Here is a 5,619-nt window from a genome sequence, read left to right on the forward strand (position 1 = left end):
GTAATATCGCTTGATCAAACCTTTTCTAACATGACTGACAACAAAATAAGTGAATATGTATAATACGCGCTTGGATCGGATCGGTATCGGTATCGGCCAAAACTCAAGGCTGTAATATCGGTATTGGATCGGAAGTGAAAAAGCTGGATCGGGACATCCCTAGTTAGCATGCTGGGCATGAGCTAAGAGCTAGCTAGCATTTACCTTGTAAAGCAGAACAGCGGTGCTGCGGTGAGGGGAAAACAATCCCAAATAGCCGACATTTTGCCCTCGTCAGAAATTGTTACCTGAATGGATAACACGATGTACTTCTCAAGAAAAAACAGTCAAAATTAACTCACTGAAAGTTGTCTTCACTCTGTTGCTTTGCGACGTACTCTTGGGACGGGGTAATGCCGTATTAAGCACGCCTGCCGTGAAATGCACCCTTGGTCGCGGGAACGCGCATTTGAAGACCATCGCCTTAAACGACAACCAAACGTACAGATAATACCAACAAGACCCTTTATTCATTTATAAAGTGAGTAAATGTCAAAAGGGACGAAATGCTCATGTTTTTCGAGATACAATTTACTACGAATGACAACCTACACAAATCAATAGCATTCTCATTCCACGTCACATTCTGTTTAAAGTCCAGATAATTTGAAAGTGAACAGAATATAATATATTTACGTTACCTTTTTTATCCATGTGTAATCGCTTCCTGCACGTTACTTTTGATCTATGTGCAATATTACTTGTGAGGGTTTAGTGCAATTTCTCATATCTGATGGATAATCCAGATACCAGTAATGTGTAGACTGTCGATGTTACTGTATGTCCACACGTGTCACCTATGTTGTATGTAAACTGAAGGAGATTGCAGCCGCTATGTACTTATGTCCAAGACAAATTTCTTCCTTGAGGACAATAAAGTTTATTCTGATTCTGGTTTATATATTGTGTGTTTATTACATTTATTTTCTGTCTCTGTAGTTCTGTGTTTTATGAATTCTTTATATTGGGTGTTTTTTACAGCCATTTTGTATCCCCTTTGTGATCCACGGCCTCTCTGTATAAAGTTGCGTTCTGATGTATTGTTTTATTGGACAGTTTTTGTCATATAATGATTAGGATTTAACAGGTCCATTTTGAAATATATACTATCTCCCACAAGGAAAGTGTCACATTCATGAAACTTACTCCACTTATCGGCACCAGTCCTATAACTATACTCTCAAAAGTATTTGATGCTGGGACCAACAGAGACAAATTTCTGACTATCTCTCACTAGGTTAGTGCAATTTGAAGGAAATCGTTATGACTAGCGGTGACAAACACGTTCACCTCAACTCTTCTTTTGGGATATACATACACAGACTCACTCATTGGGAGCATTTACAGATACCACCACCTTGAAAACATTCAACACCATCACATGAAATAACAGAACATTTTTTAAATTGTCTTTCTAGAAAAAAACATAAATACAATAAATATATCAATAATAAAGCAAATATTCAAACAGTAATATAGAGAATAACCACTAAAATAAATAATGCTGCAAAAACTAGAAGGGCACTCAGTAGAGTGCATACCTTTGACAAGGCCCTATCTCACAATGTAAAAACAAGTGAAAAAATATTACAGAATGCACCTCTTTTTCTGGATCCTGCTGACAGACAAACAAACCAACAGATGTGGGTGAAAACACAATCTCCTTGGCAGAGGTAACAACAAGGGACACCACTACTTGCATGCAGAGCACAGGTACTGCTCATCCACTGGAGGCCTCTGTACACATTGTGGGACTCGAGGCTCATCCTACTCTCCAGTGTGCTATGTGTGAGCTCAGTCCTGCGTGTTCTTTAATGAAGCAATAGGAGAAGATATTCGGTCTCAGTTAATGTAGTTTATTAAGCAGTAAAGGAATAAAATTACAGAGCTCTGGCTCTCAACTTCACGTCCCTGCCGAACAACAAAGGTGTGTCAGTTCACGAAGTCTGACCTCCTGTCCTTCCCCTGACCCAGTATATTTGAGCGTAACAGAGTGTCATTGTGCACGCGAGGCATTGTCCTCTTCTCATTGGCAGTTCCACTCCCTCCTTCACCACACCACGCCCCTGCCTCGTGTTAATCTGACTCCTTCCCGCTGGCGGTGGGGGCGTGGTTCCTGTTTTGAAAGACAAGAGAACAACACAACTCCCTACATGTGCTGTACCTTACTATCTGTACATCACTTTCTATTCTTTTTACCATATATGAAACTAATTATCTAAGCATTGCGGTATGTGCTCCTCAGACTTCATGTCTCTTCCTCTCCTGTACTTCTCCACTTCTGCAAAGCAAACACATTCAGATCAGCTGAAATCATTCAGTATTCTCATTGTTCACACATCTAAAACTTATATAGTGAAACACAACTTATAGTAAAACACACAAAATCATTCTATTCCCAACAACATTCATGGTGGTACCACTTCTGACAGACGTCACAGCAAATCTGGAAAACAGGGACATGTAATGGTACATAAGTTTTGCATTATAGGATATCTCTAAATTAACTGATTGCTAATATTTGTACTATTCCTTCAATTTTTGGAAGTTCTCACCAACGTAAATGTTGTGCTCTAACTAAAAACTGAATTAATCTTGAAGTAAGCATTGAAGTATATTGAAGTAATCTTACATGTCTACATAAAATGAGCACAACATTAATCATGCCTTTGTTAGTAGATGCTGAGGATGCAGAAGACTGTTGTAATTACCACTGCAAACCTAATGTTGATCAAGTCTGAAAAAAATATTCTTTTTCATTTTTTACATTTTGCAATGTCAAGAAATTACCTATTGTGTTTCATCCTGGTCCTCCATCCCACAATAAAAGCACAGGCTGCTTAGATCATCTGTTAAGACAAACAGTATTCAATAAATATGTTCAGATTAACCTTTATGTAGTGTTATGGTCAACAAGGATACAATTTTCAACCTGAAAGTTCATGGCTTTGTCACTCACTCACTCATTCACTCACTCACTCACTCACTCACTCACACATACAGATAGAGAAGAGAAGAGAAGAGAAGAGAAGAGAAGAGAAGAGAAGAGAAGAGAAGAGAGAGATATATACACACATACACCTGCTACATTGTTACAATCCCAGCACCAAGTAGCCATCTGCTCCCACTTTCTTTACCCTCTGCAGAGTGGGAACCTGCACAATGTTATTCTAAAAAATGTCAAAATTTCCTTGCACTGTACCCCTCACATCTGCACATCGGGGGATGGACAAAACAGATAAATAACTCTACATCATGTTAATGGTGAGTTCCATATTGGATTGTTTCATGTTGATAGAGCCAATAAAGAAAATGAAATGACTAAAATCGATGTTTGGTTATCGTGTTTCTATTGTTGTTCATCACCTGTAATTGCTTTACAGCTTTGATTAGAATAAGATAAAGGTGAAAATCAACTGAGAATATCAGTTCAAAATAATAAACATCAATGAAAACATTGTTTCATTTAAATTTTTCCTACATAAGCATGATTTATGTCACCCTAGTCTTTATTATAGTGGACTTTTTACATAAATTATAACTTTATCACAAAAAATGAATGGCACTTCCATTGTTAAATGTGATCTAGCAGAGATTAATTACAAACCTTAATCATAGATGTTATCTGTATTGTTTGTAATTGAGATAAAGAATATATATTAACGAGTTTGTTTATGTAAGTATTTACTTCTGTATTAAAATTTGCATTGCACAGTGTTAATTCACTGGCTTATAGTTGCATATTTATGAGATAACATGCATAAAACTAACAACATGAAGTGATTGACAATGTAGAGCAAAAAGGATACACACCAGATTCTCTGAGGGGGGGAAGTGGCTATGTCCAGCCTCAACTTGTGTACTGCCTTCTTTGAAGTGTCAAGATCGATTGACTCCCCCTGTAAAATTCTCTCTGCAAACTGAAGAGAACTTTGATTAGTAGAATGGCTTAAGGATTGCATGGTCTAGGATATTTTCCTCTAATTGATTAAACACAAATCAAACATCAAATTTAAAGAATTACATATAGTATATGTATAGTATTACCACATTTAATAAAACCTACATCATGATGTATAAAAGCAGGTCAAGATCTTCACTTTAATTGCTAATGAATTTGAGTTTGACAATAATGTTTAGGTAACTGCATTTCACACTCACTTTTAAGGCCAGGACACCACAGGATGTGCATCTTACTGACATCTATGAGGGAGAGTGCTGCATGTCCACCTTGCAACATTGCAGCCTTTTTTTCCTCATGAATGCTGTAGCTGTACTTGCTTAAAGTAAATTATATAATATCATAGGAAAAAAGTTTTCAAAACTTTTATTTTACTCTGGAGGGGGACCCCTAAATCCCCTGCCCCACCCTCCTATTTTGATTCCTTAACTACGGCTTTATGGGGTCCAGAAGTTCAGACCATGTCACCGCAATTCTTAAAAGGGAACTAATGACCTTTTTCAAAATTTGTACAAGTTATTCCTATGGTCTAAGACAGTCCAATAAACAGCTCTCTCCCAAAACTAAAACCTACAGTGCTTAAACTCAAATTTGTGATGTCACAGGGTATAAAACCTGGAGTTGTTCCACAGACAATTAAAGGTGAAAAATGTTCCAGCGACACAGAGTGCACCCACAGGGAATGTTCTGAATATATGTGTACATTTTCTGTTTCAGAACTGAGAACACCACAATAGAGTAGAGTCTCCTATTCATTGTCTATAGAGCAGCTCCAGACTTTTCTTCTTCTTTTTTTCCACAAATGAAAAGGATAGTGAACACAGCACATCATCTTCAATGTGCTTGTCTGTGTGGTTAACTAGCAGCTAGAAGAACAAAGTTGCAATACATACAGCTGTGGAAGGAGTACGCAGAGGCACGAAGGATCCTGAAGGAGAAAAATCCACGATTCCAATTCCTGTATCCAGCTCGCCTGAAGGTCTACCATGAAGATGGCTTTAAAGTCTACGACACGGTGGAGGATGCGACGGCGGATCTTGCCAGAAGAGGCCTGCCGGTGAAAGTGGTCAAGCCTGTAACGGTCCTGGAAAAGCTACAAAGGTGGTCGTCATAGCACTCTGGAGGGGCGTCGTAAGTCACGAGCCAGGGGGTCCCCTGGCTATAAAGAAAGACTGCAAGTATTCAGGCGCGAGCATAAGGAATAATTAGGCTTTGCAGAGGAAATGATCAAGTTTGAAGTACGGCTAAAAACGCACACTAAATACAGTCGAGGCAATTATGTAGGTTTTTTGTTTTCCTTTTATCTGAGACTGTCATTTTGGCATAAGTACTATGAGATTGGGGGCAAATCAACAAAATATTTAGCCTATAAATTACGCAAACAGCAGGAGGAGAGTACAATATTTAAAATTAGATCTAAAACGTTAGAGAATAAAATGGAGAAAATTCAGGAATGTTTTGAGGTCTTCTACAGAGAGCTATATTCTCAACCACAGGCCCCAGAGGGAAACCACATGGATACCTTCCTCAACTCCCTGATGTTACCTACTCTTACAGAGCAACAAAATGAATATCTATTAAGACCAATCTCAGGGGAGGAAGTCAACTCGGCCATTACT

General features: G+C 38.3%; 1 long non-coding RNA gene across 1 annotated transcript; it reads right to left on the reverse strand.

Annotated features, from left to right (window-relative positions):
* Positions 1-1,888: 1,888 nt before the first annotated feature.
* On the reverse strand, positions 1,889-3,960 carry LOC126382987 (uncharacterized). Its single transcript, XR_007569104.1, has 3 exons — positions 3,853-3,960; positions 2,830-2,888; positions 1,889-2,485 (listed from the first exon to the last, which is right to left on the reverse strand). It is a non-coding gene; the product is annotated as an uncharacterized LOC126382987 (long non-coding RNA).
* Positions 3,961-5,619: the final 1,659 nt, after the last annotated feature.

The sequence above is a fragment of the Epinephelus moara genome, chromosome 2 (assembly GCF_006386435.1).
Source record: "Epinephelus moara isolate mb chromosome 2, YSFRI_EMoa_1.0, whole genome shotgun sequence".
NCBI classification, from domain to species: Eukaryota; Metazoa; Chordata; class Actinopteri; order Perciformes; family Serranidae; genus Epinephelus; species Epinephelus moara.